This window comes from Delphinapterus leucas, chromosome 5 (genome assembly GCF_059928025.1).
Source record: "Delphinapterus leucas isolate spDelLeu-1000000601 "Yukka" chromosome 5, BTC_Dleu_Yukka2, whole genome shotgun sequence".
Lineage (NCBI taxonomy): Eukaryota > Metazoa > Chordata > Mammalia > Artiodactyla > Monodontidae > Delphinapterus > Delphinapterus leucas.
The window spans coordinates 82394577-82411662 of record NC_143133.1 but is presented as its reverse complement, the minus strand read 5'-3'; positions in this window follow the sequence as shown (position 1 = coordinate 82411662).

Here is a 17086-nt window from a genome sequence, read left to right as displayed (position 1 = left end):
TGAAGAGAATTGAGCAAGTGTCAGGAGACTGGATTACAAAAAAAGAAATAAGACAGAGAACCTGCCCTCTGAGTTTGTAGTGCAAAGAGGTTGACAATTAAACAATAAATTTTACCAGTGTGTCAAATGCTATGACATGTGAAATATTGAACACTGGCAGCTGGTCTGGTAATAATGAGTCAGGGAAAGCTTACTTCAAAAACTAATGTATATGCCTATAATAATTTTGCAGTTGCTAGGCCTATATGGGAGCCTGATCTTGTCACTCAGTAAGGAAATGCTTTTATACAATCTTGAATCAAACTGTCTTAGGTCATATTTTTATTCATATTGCTTGGTTTATAATTTTAGTAACTTTTCTTTTTAGCATTGTGAATTAATTTCATGTTATAAATTTTAAAAATTAATGTCTAAATTGAGGACATGGATACGAATTATCTAGAAGAAACAGTTGTCAGAGAGAGGGTGGTGGTTCAGGCAGAAGGTATATATTACATATAACTTGAAGATCCAAAGAAATGATATTAAACAATAAAAGCAAAAGTTAACAACTGAGACTACATGAAACTGAGAAGTTTTCTGCACATCAGAAGAAACAATCAGCAAAATGAAGAGGCAACTGGGCTTCTCTGGTGGCGCAGTGGTTGAGAGTCTGCCTGCCAATGCAGGGGACACGGGTCTGTGCCCTGGTCCAGAAGGATCCCACATGCCGCGGAGTGGCTGCGCCCGTGAGCCATGGCCGCTGAGCCTGCGCGTCCGGAGCCTGTGCTCCGCAATGGGAGAGGACAAAACAGTGGCCTACGTACCACAAAAAAAAAAAAAAAGAAAAGAAAAGGCAACCTATAGAAATGGAGAAAATATTTGTAAACTATATATTGGATAAAGGGAAAATATATAAAGAACCAAACAAATCAAAAAGAAGAGAAAAGCCGAACAATTCTATTAAAAATATGCAGAGGATCACAAGAGATTACTACAAATAATTATACACCAATAAAATGGACAACCTAGAAGAAGTGGACAAATTCCTAGACATTTACAATCTCCCAAGACTGAACCCGGAATAAATAGAAAATATGAACAGACTAATCACCAGAAGTGAAACTAAATGAGTAAAAAAAAAAATCTCCCAGCAGTATCAAACAGCTTCACAGGTGAATTCTACCAAACATTTACGGGAGAGTTAACACCTATCCTTCTCAAAATATTCCAAAAACTCTCAGAGGAAGGAGTGCTTCTGAGCTCATTCTATGAGGTCAGCATCATCTTGTTACCAAAACCAGACAAAGATAGCACAAAAAAAGAAAATTACAGACCAATATCGCTGATGGACATAGATGCAAAAATCCTCAACAAAATATTAGCAAACAGAATCCAACAGCACATTAAAAGGATCATACACCATGATCAAGTGGGTTTTATCCCAGAGATACAAGGAATGGTCAATATCCACAAATCATTCAACTTGATACACCACATTAACAAATTGAGCAATAAAAATATTGTCATCTCATAAAGGCAGAAAAAGCTTTTGACAAAATTCAACACACATTTATGATAAAATCTCTCTAGAAAGTGGGCATAGAGGGAACATACCTCAACATAATAAAGGCCATATATGACAAACCCACAGCAAACATCATTCTCAATGGTGAAAAACTGAAAGCATTTCATCTAAGATCAGGAAAAAGACAAGGATTTCCATTCTCCCCACTATTATTCAACATAGTTTTGGAAGTCCTAGCCATGGCAATCAGAGAAGAAAAAGAAATAAAAGGAATCCAAATTGGAAAAGAAGAAGTAAAACTGTCACTGTTTGCAAACTACATGATACTATACATAGAAAATCCTAAGGATGCCACCAGAAAACTAACTAGAGCTAACCAATGAATTTGGTAAAGTTTCAGGTTAAAAAATTAATGTACAGAAATCTCTTGTATTCCTATACACTGACAACGAAAAATCAGGAAGAGAGATTAAAGAAACAATCCCACCTACCACTGCAACAGAAAGAATAAAATACCTAGGAATAAATCTAACTACAGAAGTAAAAGACCTATGTTAGGGAAACTATAAGACACTGATGAAAGAAATCGAAGATGCCACTAACAGATGGCACAATATACCATGTTCACGCATTGGAAGAATTAATGCTGTCAAAATGACCATACTGCAAATCTGTAGGCAATCTATAGATTTATTGCAGTTCTTATCAAAATAACAAGGGTGTTTTTCACAGAACTAGAACAAATAATTTTAAAACTTGTATGGAAACACAAAAGACCCCAAATTGCCAAAACAATCTCAAGAAAACAAAGTTGAAGGTATCACAGTCCCTGATTTCAAACTATGCTACAAAGCTACAGATAGAGAAATAAGTCAGAGAAGGAAAAATACTGTATGGTTTCACTTATATGTGGAATCTAAAAAATAAATATATTACACATATTATTGACTATATTAATGAGTAATAGTCAATATATAATTAATAAATATGTGTAATATAGTCAATAAATATGTGTAATATCTTTGAGTGGTGACATAACTAGACTTATGGTCATCATGTTGAAATGTATGGAAGTATTGAATCACTATGTTGTGTAACAGGAACTAACATAGTGTTGTAGGTTAATTATTCTTTAAAAACAAACAAACAAACAAACTCATAGAAGAGATCAGATTTGTGTTTACCAGAGGTGAAAGGTGGGAGGGGGGAGTTGGATGAAAGAAATCAAAATATACAAACTTCCAGTAATAAGTAAATACTAGGGATATAATGTACAGCATGATAAATATAATTAACACTACTCTATGTTACATATGAAAGTGGTTAAGAGAGTAAATCCCAAGAGCTCTCATCACTAGGAAAATACTTTTTTCTATTTCTTTAATTTTTTAAATCTGTATGAGATGATGGATGTGCACCAAACTTATTGTGATAATCTTTTCATGATGTATATAAATCAAATCATTGTGCTGTACACCTTAAATTTATACAGTGCTGTATGTCAATTATAGCTCAATAAAAGTGGAAGAAAAAATGGACAGAAGAACAAAGCACACATTTCTCCAAAGAAGGCATACAGGTAGCCAATAGGCACATGAAAAGATGCTCAACATCACTAATCATCAGGGAAATGCAAATTAAAACCACAATGAAATATCATCTCACACCTGTCAGAACGACTCTCATTAAGAACACAAGAGATAACAAGTGTTGGCAAGGATGTGTAGAAAATGGAACTCTTGTATACTGTTGGTGGACCTGTAATCTGGTTTAGCCACTATGAAAAACCGTATAGAGCTTCCTCAAAAAATTAAAAATAGAAATACCATATGATCCAGCAATTCTACTTGTGAATCCAAAGGAAATAAAAACAATATATGTGAAGATATATATGCAAGCCCATGTTTATTGCAGCATCATGCAAAATAGCCAAGATATGGAAACAACCTAAGTGCCTGTCAGTGAATGAATAGATGAAGAAAATATGGTGTATACATACAATGGAATGTTATTCAGCTAAGAGGAATAGGAAATCCTGGCATTTGTAACAACATGGATGGACCTTAAGAACATTATGCTAAGTGAGATAAGTCAGACAGAGAAAGACAAATACTGTATGATATCACTTACGTGTGGAATCTGAAAAAGCCAAACTCATAAAAAAAGGGTAAAATGGTGGTTACTAGGAGCTGGGGTGGGGGAATAGAAGAGATGTTTAAGGGTACAAACTTGCAACTATTAGACAAGTAAGTCCTGGAGATCTAATGCATTGTATAGTGAATATAAGACAACGATGTTATATTAGAATCATCAAACTTGCTAAAAGACTAGATCTTAACTATTACCACCGCAAAAAGAAATGATAATTATGTGACATGATAAAGGGACTAAATATCACATTAATAACATATTAAAATATGTAATTGTACAAAAAATGGAACATAGAATATCTGATGGGGAAGGGCAAATGTGAATTGTAGAAATATAAAAGTCATACAAAAATATTTGTATTTTATTCTAAAGTCTTTGGAAAGCTAGAGTATGGTTTCAAGCACGTAATGCCACTTGGATGCAACAAGGAGCATGGAAAACCTGGAGGCAAGGATGCCCATCAGGATGTGTCTGCAGTAATCTGGGTGGTAGATGGCAGTGCCCAGGATTAGAGAACTGTCCTTGAAAATTAAGAGAAATAGATGAATGAATTTCATATATACTTAGAAAACAAACATAAGATTCTTATTTGAATGTGGAAGATGAAAAGTGATAAAGGAATAAAGCAAGAAATTTCTGTCTGTCTTGAGAACACAAGAGAAGCAGTATGAACATTGCCTTATATGTTGTTGTCTCAGCTACCAGATTCCTGCAACCAGAAAAAATAGTTAAAATCTCTGGCCATTAGTGAACTTATCCAAACACTAAGTGATGGAACAAAATGATAAATACCATCTTCTGCTTTTCCACATTTCCATTATTGTTCAATTCAATAAATGTATGGGGCTTATCAACCACTGTATTCGGATACTGTGATAAATAAAATTGCATAGCAGGCAAATACGATATGATCCTTATCCTTTAAAAGCTACCATGAATTGCAGCTCTAACAACTGAGAGTAAGAGTTTGAATAGTTTACAAAAGGCAGTTTAACATGGGGACACATGAGAAACAACTTACTCCAATGTAAAAATTTTCAGAAGGCTTCCAAAGAAGCAGTAGCATATATGATATAAATGAAAAAAGATGAGTTGAAAAATGGCATTTCCTTCTTATATATTCTTGAAAATTGGAATTTTGAAATTGTGAAAGTACAAATATCAAACAATTTCCCACTTCCCTGCCCCACTTGGACAGGCAACCCAAGGGAAATTTTGGCAGTTAACAGGAGATCACCTTCTTCCCTGAAAAAGAATTCTCTGGTATAAATGTTAAGGGTACTGAGGTTAAAAAACACCACTTTAAAGTTACTTAATGAGGTTGAAAGTGTAATTTTAAGTTTAATAAGAATAGCTGGTCTCAGTTCTTTCCACTTTTCTACTCTGTCCAGTTCTTACTATGTAGTGTTACAAATAACTTTCCTCCAGCACTGTTAATTGCTATAAATTCTTGTTCAAAATGTCAGTGACGAAAGTAGTCTAACAAATTAATTTTAACATTTTAGCCTAATATTCAAAGCATTTCACACATGATTGAGTCAAATTCACTTTCTATTCCAATGTTTACATTAATAGATCGATATTAAAGGAGTAAACAGAGAGATGAGTGGCTTTTATTTGTTCAGTTAATCATATTTTATGCTACCACTTACCACAGTTTACCTATCTCAACTGATATTTTTTTCTGACACATAAAATGTTCTTTCAATTAAATAAGTGTTTACTACATCAATATTTTGTTTATTAAATCCAACAATTTCATAATTATAAAATGGTACTGAATATTTCTGGTTTCAATAATCAAAATACTATCATTGAAAGGTATGGTACATCTGTTATGAATTAAAAACTCTAGTTCTATTAACTTTGTAAGAAAAAAATTATTTACTTTATTATGTTCATAGTTATTGAATCCACAGTTATTTTCCCTTTAATTTGTCATATTTTTATTAACAATTTACCAGCTGTGTTTAGTGGCAATATTTTTTATTAATTGTCCTTCAGGGAACTCATTTACTTCTGAAAGAACAGATGTTGCTCCATTAATGAAAACTACTCTGTCTCTTCAAAGAGAATGTATGATGTTTATAAGCCTTAAGAAATGGATTAGGTGAATACATCTATGTTACTAAATCATTGTTTAATATATATATTTGGAGTGATAACTCCAGGAAACACAAACTTTTATAGCCTATGTTTTCATCACATTTAAAATGAAGATAGGTACCTTAAAGTATAAATTGTGTAATTAGATTTCTTTTCATTATATATTTTTATCATTATTAAGTAGTTTTAGGTGCTTACCTGCACATTACTAAATCCTAGATATTTTTCAATATTAGGAATATGAGTAAATATTTCTCTGCTTTATTAATTTATTCATGCAAGTAACAAGCATTTATTGAACTCCTTATTTAGTAAATATTGTCCTCTTTATTTCATTGAGGTAACAGAAACAATTTAACGTACTTTTCCTAAATCTATAACTTCCCTGAAATTATTGGCATCTAGTTTGGCTTTGGTCTTATTGTAATGAAGGAAACCCCTGATCATGTCTTAATTTATTCATTCATTCAACAAATATTTATGAAGTGCATACTATGTTAGATTTTTTAGTATATTGAACATAAGGTAAACCTACAGAAAAAAATCTATGATTTCATGAAGCATATATTGTAGAATTAGCAAATAAAGTAAATCAATAAACGTTATAATATATTAGTTTATCAGTCAGAATAAGACAAGCTATTTTAACACTAACAACAAAATTTAAAATGCCAGTGGCTTAAGGCAACAAAAGTTTATTTCTAACCATAGCTACTAACAAGACTTGCTTCTTGTCTAAGTTTTTTTGTGTGTGTGTGTGGTACACGGGCCTCTCACTGTTGTGGCCTCTCCCGTTGCAGAGCACAGGCTCCAGACACGCAGGCTCAGTGGCCATGGCTCACGGCCCTAGCCGCTGCGCGGCATGTGGGATCTTCCCGGACCGGGGCACGAACCTATGTCCCCTGCATCGGCAGGCGGACTCTCAACCACTGCGCCACCAGGGAAGCCCTTGTCTAAGTTTTAATCAGGCTCCTCAAAGCTCTCTGGGCCTCAGCCTTATTTGTCCTTGTTGGGCCTAAAGTGCCCAGTTGTAGCAAAAATCTTGCTACATCAGTTTAGAGAGAACCCAGCTATAGATATCTGATCACCCTCAATAGATATCTCATCAAATTTTCTCATTCCTTACCACCCTGATGTGATATCTGATCACCTTGGCCTGCCTTCAAGCGTCCTGTCAAGTTGGTTTAGCCAGAATCCCCCTTTTCCTTGAGATTTCCTTTTGTTACTTTTCTCTCTGCTGACTCCCACCCTGCTCCTTATAAAGTCCCAGTTTTCCTTGTTATATTTGGAGGTGCGCCCAATCTCTCTCCCCTACTACAATAGCCTGTAACAGTAGTCCCTTGAATAAGGTCTTTCTTACCATTATTAACCAGTGTCAGAATGTTTTTTTTCCATAACACTAGTTATTCAACCTGAATCTTCAAAAAAGCACTGCTAATCCTAATCCTTTAAGTAATCCATTAGGAAATCATTCTAGCATTTGTTTCAGTGATCACCATGGCAAGGGGAAGACTTAGTTAAACTTAATAATGCTATCAATCAACTAGATATAATGGACATCTGTAGACTACTTCATCCAACAACGGGAGAATACAAATTCTTCTCAAGTTCACATGGAACATTCACCAAGATAAACCATATTCTGGGTGATAAAACATGCCTTAATAAATTTAAAAGAACAAAAATCATACAATGTTTGCTCTCAGACCACAATAGAATTAAACTAGAAATCAGTACCATAGAGATAGCTAGAAAATCTCAAAATACTTGGATAGTAAATGAGTAGTGCTGGACCAACTGGATATTTTCATGCAAAAAAATGAATCTAGACAAAGAACTTACAACTTTCACAAAAGTTAACTCAAAATGAAAATAGACCTAAATGTAAATGCAGAACTATAAAACTCCTAGAAGGTAATGTAAGAAAAAAAACTAAATGACTTTGAAGCAACCATGATGTCCTTTGGTAGGTGAATAGATAGATAAACTAGAGTACATCCAGACAGTGGAATATTATTCAGTGCTAAAAAGAAATGTGCTATTAAGCCATTAAAAGATGTGGAGAAACCTTAAATACATACTACTAAGAAAAATAAACTGATCTGAAAAGGTTACACATTGTATTATTCTAACTATATTATATTCTGGAATAGGCAAAACCGTGGATACAGTAGAAAAATCTGTGGTTGTGGGGAGAGAGAGAGAGAGGATTTTTAGGTTATTGGAACTATTTTATATGAATTTGTAATGGTGGATACATGACATTATACGTTTGTAAAAACCCATAGAATGTACAGTACCAAGTGTGAATCCTAATATAAACTGTGGAATTTATTATGATAATGATATGTCAATGTAGAGTCATCAAATGTAGGTTATTCAATGTAGGTTCATCAATTGCAACAAAATTGTATCACCATTCTTGAGTGGGATGTTGATAGTGAAGATGTCTGTATATGTGTGTGACCAGGGGTTATATGGAAAATCTCTGTACCTTCTGCTCATTTTTCTGTGAAAGTAAAATTTCCCTAATAAATAAAGTCCTCTAAAAAATAAATAATTCACATAATTTACGATAACAGCAGGATGAATGAGAAAACCGTATCATCAACACAATGGATGCATAAAAAGCATTCACAAAGAACCAAACTCCATACAGATAAAAAGTTTTCCACACACCAGAAAGAGTAGATATCTTCCTTTTAGGCTATTTAGCCTATTAGGCTCCTTTACAAAAACATACAGTTAACATAGTACTTAAGGGTTAAATATTGAATTTTATAAACCTTCAGTCTGAAAAATGGCAAAGGTGACTGCTTTAACCACTTCGATTTAACTTATACTGGAAATGTCAGTCATTGGGTTGGGGGAAGGGTGAAACAAGGATAAGAAATTAAAAGCATGCTTTTTGGAAGAGGAAAGCAAAATTCTCCATATTCGTAGATGACATCTTTCCTTAGAAATTTCTAAGGAAGTGCTACTACAACTAATAAGTGAATTTAGAAACTTTGAAAGGTTCAAGATCAATTGTATTTCTGTATAGCAGAAACAAATAATTAGAAAATATACATTTAAAAATACCATTTAAGATAACACAAAAACATGAAATAGGAATTAAGTTAACGAAAATGGGCTAATCTATAAAGCACATGGAGAGAAATAATCAAGTCCTAATGGGAGAAGTAAAAGGGAAAGTATATTATGTTTTTGGATTAGAAGATTTAATATTGTTAAGATTTCAGTTTCCCCCAAATCATCAAGTAGATTTAAAATAATCCCACCATGATTTTTATAGATATTGAAAAGATGATTCTAAAATTTATGACTCCAAAATATTCAAAATAATATTGAAAATGAACAAAATTGGATCATTTATACTTATGATTTCAAGACTATGAATGGTGTAATCATGTTAGTGTGTTATTGGCCTAAATAACAAAAAGGAGAATGTAGAAATATACCCTCATTTATACAGAAAACGATTTTTGATAAATGGCCCAATGTAGTTAAATGTGTGAAGCCCTTTTTTAAGCAAATATTTCTGGAAAGTCTGGATATCTATTTAGAAAAAAACAAACAAAAAACTCTTTCCTCACACCATACATAAAAATTAATTCAACGTGGAACTTAGACATGGAAAAAGCTAAACTATTAATTTTCTAAAATAAAACAGAGGAGAATGTCTTCGTGAACATGGGTGGAGAAATATTTATTTTATGCTTCAAAATAAGCACAAATCATAAAAGAAAATAATGATTAATTGGACTTCATCAAAATAAAAAATTCCTGTTCTTTGAAAACCCTATTAAGAAATGAAAAGACAAGCCAGATTTTAGGCAAACATGTTCCCGATGTGTATCTACAAAAATGACTTGTATCTAGACTACATAAGAAATGCATAACTCTTAATAAGAAGGAAACAGAAATGGGAAGACTTTTGAACACTCATAAAAATATACATGTCCAATAAGCACATAAAAAAAATTTTCTACATAATTATTCCTCAAGGAACTTCAAAATAAAACTACGATGAGTACAGTTACACACAGGAAAACAAAGTTTTAAGTGTGGAAAAGATACAATACATCTGGAAATCTCATACAGTGCAGTTGAGAACTTAAATTATCACCACCATTTTGGTAAAAAAAAAAAATTCAGTTTCTTATGAAGTTAAACATATACTTATCATGCTAATACAGTATAATTTATAGGTAACATTTATAATAAATATTATTGAATAAAAATATAAGCAAATGAATAAATATGTAAAGTCTCTGCTCTCATTTGTTTACTGACAAATTAAGTGAACATTCCATTTTTTCCAAAACCTAGTAATTTAAACACTTGTATAAACAACTACTGGCATTCTCAAATTCAATTTCTTAAACACACATTGTGCATCAAGTTTAATAAATTAAATCTCTGTTCTATATATCTTTCTATTATAAAGCAGAAAGCACCAATAGAAATATATACTAAGACAAATGAACTATCATGTTGCCTATTAGAATTTCAAATCAGGTCAAAATTAAATGTCTAATTCAATTAAGTAACACTGCATAGACAAAGATATAACAAATTTTAAAGAGGCCAAGTAATGTGCACTTCTTATGTGCATGTTCTATAACATCTTTCTACAGAAAATAAAATTAAGTAGAACATGGACTCAATCATTCAACTGTTAATGCTATTAATTAAAAATGTGATATTTTAAAGAATTTTTAAAATATGTTTATAGCTTGGGAACCCCTCAAGGTAACGAAGAGTCAACTAAAGCCCTACCAATTATCATAAGCATTTCTTTTGTTATCGGCAGTAAATTTCCTCAAGGCTTTGAATGCTACATTGAAGTTTTAGATTCTTAATCTTATGTTCTCCTGAAAAAAAAGTATATATATAACATGTATGCACACATACAGACATGAACACACTCATGAATTTGACAGGATATACTATTATTAGAGGAAGTGATTTTTTTTCCTTTTTTTACATAGTTATTTTGCTATGATTTCAGTTAATGTTGTCTTGAGAATTTCTTATAGTCAAAACCATCTGTTATCTGTGAAATTCAAACTTTGTTTTAGTAATCAGTAAACGATAAGCAAATGCAGTATCTTAAGCCACTCACCCCCATGCCAAAAACAAAAAATTCATTGATTGCATGTTGTTCTATTTGAAATGCAGTGATGAATTTATCACTTTTTATCTACTCTCAAAATTTACTGTATTTAATGATAAAATATCATTGAAAACAAAGTAGAACTATGGAATAATAGTGTAGAACCCACTATATTAATGTTTTGAAAGTCATTAAAAGTTAAATTGGGAAGTGTTTAGGAAAATTACTCTTCTGACTCTATATATGAAGGAAATAAATTATTGTAAGCCTTCAGGAATTATGAGAGGTGCTTTTAGTAATTTAGTAAACAGTCTCCCAGAGTGGACAAGTAAATCTAGCAATAAATAGGAAGTGTCAGATAAGTGCCACAAATCCTATGTATTTGTGAGAATTGTCAGTAAGGCTCACAGTCAACAAAAATAATTCATTGAACTGTATGGTCAAGTAGAGATGTGCTTTAGCTAGAAAGTTTAAATTTCATACATATTAAGAAAAAATAGTTTTGAGGCATCAGAATTTTAAAGAAATGAAAATTTTTTGTTGTAAAATCTATATATTATGTTTTCCACTGTTAGCTTATAGGTTTTGTGCTAGTTATTTTATATATATATGTATGTATGTATACACACACACACACACACATGCATGCACACAAACGTTTTTGTGTGTATATACATATATATAAATATATTTATTTATATATATTTATATAAGCATAGTTGTAAATTAACCCAGGTTACAAACTACACTAGAGAAGAGTGTGGAGAATCTTTTCAACAAATTATAGTGAAATAATTTGATAGACGAAAAATAGTTATTTGACTTCTATATCATACTATAAATCAAAAATCAATTTTGTGTGGCTTATAGGCCTAAATCCAAAAAGCAAAATTATATGGTTCCCAGTATTATAGAATATTTTAATGATTTGTGAAATGAAATAAAAAATCTTAGACTATAAATATAATAAACATAACAGAATACATTTTACAACATGAAAATGAAGAACTTGTGTTTATCATAAGATATTAGGAAAGTGAGCATGCAAGTCACACAATGTCAGGCAGTATTATTAACAAATATAACTGATGAAGAAATTGTATCCAGAACAAAGAAAGAGACTATAAATATATAGGTAAAAGGAAAAATGCAACATGAAAATAAAAATACAGTATAAAAATGGACAAAACCTATTAATAGGCATTCTAAACATGTAGATATGGAAATGACCAAAAAGCATTTGAAAAGGAGCCTTCCTTATTAATTGCAAGGGAGTGGCAAAAATTTTACACAGATACAATATGAAGTCTTAGTAAAGCATGTGGAGCACTGAGATTTATCATACAATGCTGGTAGAAACATAAATTATACACCTATTTTGGAAATACTTGATATTACTTGCAACAGTTCAAAATATGCATACCTTGTAACCCAGCAATTCTTCTTTCATTATACATTCATGAAAAATATTGGCACATGTATATAGAGAAACATGTACAAGAATGTTAAAAGTAGTATTATTTATAAGGGTAAATATAAGAAAAAAACACAATTATCCATTTATGTACTGGTTAGATAAAGTCGGTAGTTCATAAAATGGAGTATTATGCAACAGTGGAAGTGGATGAACTATAGCCACATGCAGCAACAAGAATGAATCTCAAAAAAATAATGTTGAGGAAGATCAGCCATACAGAAAACAGTAATGTTGTATAATTATATTCATATAACATTATAAAACTGCCTAGGTATACATGTTTTAGATCTAAATATGTAAAGGAAAGAAAGAAGTGGATTACCATATAATTTAGATAGTAATTATTTTTAGAAGGAGGGAAAAGACAGTGATGAAGGAGGAACTAGGAGGATGCGTCTTGGGTAATAGCAGAGGTCCTTTTCTTTTTTGAGTGAGGGTTGAGTAAATGAATTTTTGTTAAAACCATTGAGCTTTCCACTTTTAGCTTGCATTTTTCTGTATGTGTACCATATTTCACAATGGAAGTGGTTCAAAAATTTAAATTGCTAAACAATAACCAGTCATTTGTAAACAAATGGATTTAGCTCCATAAGCTTCTTTCATTGTATTTGTTTCAGATTTTCAAAATGTTTGTCTTTTAAAATTTTAATAGTAATGCAAAATATATTCATGTAAATAAATCTAAAGTACCTTGTGAGAATACCTTCCAACACCCCCCACTCCACCTCTCTACTTTCTTATACCCCTGGCACCTCAGAAATTACAAATAAAATTCCTCTCTTCTGTCTCTTCTTGGTAATTACTATACCTGTTTCTTCAGATCTCATAACGTCTTCTCAATATTGAATAATAGAGCTTATTAAAATCTTATTAAATCGGATTAAATCTTTTAAAATCTGATTAAAATCTTGGCCATGATAACCTCCAAAGTAGGGAGAGTTGAAAAAGTCTAGAAAGGACTCTGAAATATCTATCTACAACAAGACTAATTAATTCTAGTGTAGAAAAAAAAACTTATACAGTTCATTAAATGTCAAAAATAAATAACTCAACAAAGGTACGGTGCTAAATATTCTCAAATCTACTGGAAGTTCATAGGAACAGAAGTAGAGTTATTGTTGGATTTTATAACAAGGATGTCATCAGTGACTTTTGTGAGCATTTCTAGTGGAGCAGGGTCAGAATACAGAATGTATAAGACCTCACTTTCTCCAGTCTTCCATTAGTAGTATCCATCTCTGTTGATATGGCTGTGTGCCTTTTTGAGAGCACTGATGTAGCCAATGACACAAGCTAACTGGTACCATATAGGTGAGTCATCATGTCCATTTTGTTACTGTTTCTTTTGTGGTATCTGATATCTGGTGAGGGATAAGTTGCCATAAAAAGATCTTCACACTTAATGTCACCTCCAGTAGGATGATCCATTTATCTCTTCCCTAGGCTTTATTGTCCTCAATTTTCCAGTCTTTACCCTTCCAGACCACAGATCACCTTAGTCATTTGCCACTGATCGTGACTCAGTGTATGCGTTTAATTCAGGTCATTTCCCTCTCCTGAGAAATGACCAGGTAAATGTCTAAGGCTCTGATAACACAGAGAATTTCCTTTCATTAACTACCTTCCATGGCAGTCCCTGAGTAAAGTTGTGTTTCAACAACAGGTCATTCTCACCTTTCCACCTACATCCCCAAGCAACACATGAATAAACTAAGCCTGGGATATTTCCTCTTCTGTCAGTAATTCAAAGAAACCATCCAGGAGACCAGAGGTATGAGCTGAGTTTGAAGCATGAGTACAATAATGCTAGGTTACAGAGTTCTGTGCCACCTGCTTATGAATTTTACTTATGTGAGACAGCCATTAAGGTGCACGTGATTTATTTGCAGATTGTTCATAAGGGAACCATGTACCCCAATGAGGAGTAATGCAGGAATGTGAAGAAGGAAAAAAGTGGGCAAGAATATTGTTCCAAATAAAGTCTACCCATGGCTAGACAAATTCAATGTGGTGGCCATAGATATGTTGTGAGCCATCCTTGTAGTGCTGCATTAATTCTGTGGTGAACAGACCGATTCTAGTTGAGGAAAATTCTATGGGGAGGTCACGTCTGTAAGCTGTTAGCTGCAAAAAATAATAATAGTAACTGGGGAATGGGTGCATAGGCGTGGCTAAGGGAATCTGATCATGATAGTGACATCAGCCATAATGACCTCTGCACACACTATGGTTTCAATATCTACCAAATGTAAATTTCCAGCTCATATCTCTTCTCTGAGATCATAACTCATGCACTCAGGTGCCTGCTTGATGTCTCTTTACAGATCTATCAATGGCACTTCAAACCCACTATTTCCAATATTGGGCTCTTAATCTGTCTGGATACATGGTTTTCTGTTGTTAGTAAAAGGCATATATATATATATATATATATATATATATATATATATATACACACACACACATATATATTCAGTTGTTTAAAATATAAATCTAGAAGCCATCTTCGATATCTTCTACAAATCCATATCCAACCTAATTTTGTAAGAGATGCTGTTACTTCTCTGTTCATATTCCCATAGCTGTTATCATTCTTATTTATGGTCTTGGCTATTGCAAGTACCTGTGACTCATCCCCCAAAGTCTTCCTCTGGCATATTTAGACCATATGTGGGGCAGGCTAGCAGTGGTAGATAGTGAATAATTTAGAAGAAACTTTCAGATAATGATGGGTGGGATGTGGAAGATTAATTCTCCAGTATCCTTTACCCTTTCATAAGACAATGATGAAGAATTCTCTACACTGTCTGCTAGAGAACCCAGCAGCAATGGGCTCCAGGTGCCCACAGTGGAGTATTTTTTAATAAAACATCTGAAATCGTTTTCATTCCTCTCTCATCTCATTCCTTACCTCAGTGTTTCTCTGAATCACATCTAAAAAAATTCTTGCACTTAAATCTTTGTCTAAGGATTTACCTCAGAGAAAACCAAACTTATAAATCTTACCAATCTTATTCCCTTAGTGTTTTAAAAATCTGTGGTGTCTTTAATTTACATGGTCATACCATAAATACAGTTTGCTATAATTTCTCAGCTTTAACCAACATTGAAAAAACTTCTAAACTTCTTTTTAGAATCCATTCTGCATCTCTTTAAGCCATTCTCCATACAATAAACCCTGATAGTTCCAAAAAGCAAACCTGATAATATATTAAAACTACTTAATGGATTATATGACTTTAGGATTAAAAGTTAGCATATTGATATTTTGCGTACTGTACAGTTTTTGGTGTATTGTCAGTCAGAATCCATTCTCAAACAGCTCCTAGCACCTTCGTGACCTGCAGTGAATCTAAACATTACATTTCCTCGGTTAATTAGCAGTGTGGCTTAATACAGGAATTGTGCTTGCTCACTGAGACATGCTTCTGTGAAACAGGAAGGGAGTTTTGAGGCAAATACTTTAACAGAGCCTGATGCTGTGATGTTGACAAATAAGTTTTGAGAGACTTTAGTGTTTGTGATGACCAGTGTGGCATTTCATGTCTAGATACATGTTTAATTGAGGCAACAGTACTAGTGTCAGAGGCAGCGTAACCTTCTGGTCTTTGGAAAGCTGCTGTGAAGATGAGCTGCATTGTCATGTGGCAACATGTCTGACTGATATTTCTTCAGTGACTCCAAGAAATTTTAAAGCTCTTAATTTCCTCTGTTAACTCTCTTCATGCTTGAAATATATTGGATGATTTCTGTTCCAAGCACTGAAACTTGATGATGAAATAGCCTGGCAGTTAGTTGATTTGTATCTACTTCCCCAGCTCTAGCATCCACAGATCTCTTTATTTTCTGCATTTTAGTCACCCTGAACTCTTCTGGAACTTCAATTTTAGTATTAGGTTGCAAAAGACAGTTAACACAATAATAAGGAAATTATGTAGTCGGTTAGAAGACAATTTAATAAAAAAAGAAGACAACACGATACCGAGGTTTTGATGTTTAGAGACAGGCAATGGGTTGAGTTGAGAGGGAACATTACAATTGTAAATAAGGTGCTTATAGTGTGCTTTATCAAAAAGGAAAACTACCACTAATGAAAGGAGATATAGAAGTTAGCCACGTGAATGAATGGCTGGGGAAGAACTCATTCCAGTGAGAGAACATTGCTAGTCAAAAACCTTGTGATGGAGTGAGCTTAGTGTTTTCAAGAAATAGTAAAGAGTCTGATAGGTATAACTGGAGCAGAGTGATCAAGAGAGAATGTGGATGATGAGATAAGAGATGTAACCAGGATGTCAGGATGCTCAGAGCCTTATAAAGCAGATAAAGGATTTGTTTTTACTCTGGGTTGAAATGAGGAACTTTCAAGGGTTTTGAGCTTATGAGCAACTTGATCTGACTTATGTTTTAGAATGCTACTCTGGCCGATACTGGTAGTAGGTTAGTTAAGGTAATACAGATGATTTGGAATATTATTGCATTTGCTGGGTTTTGGTTTAAAGAATGTGTGGTTCCAACAGTTCCTGTTTGAATGGGTTGACTTTCTCAGAGCTTCAGAGAAAGGCTCCCGCTCTCATTAAAAAACACTACCTAAACACATTGATTTACCTCAGAAAAGCCATCTCTTTGCAGGTAAAGTGGTCAGTTCCTAACTATGTCACTAGGAATACACTTGCCTCAGGAAATAAATAATCAATTTCCAAAGTGTCTTGTTCCTGTAGAAAATGTC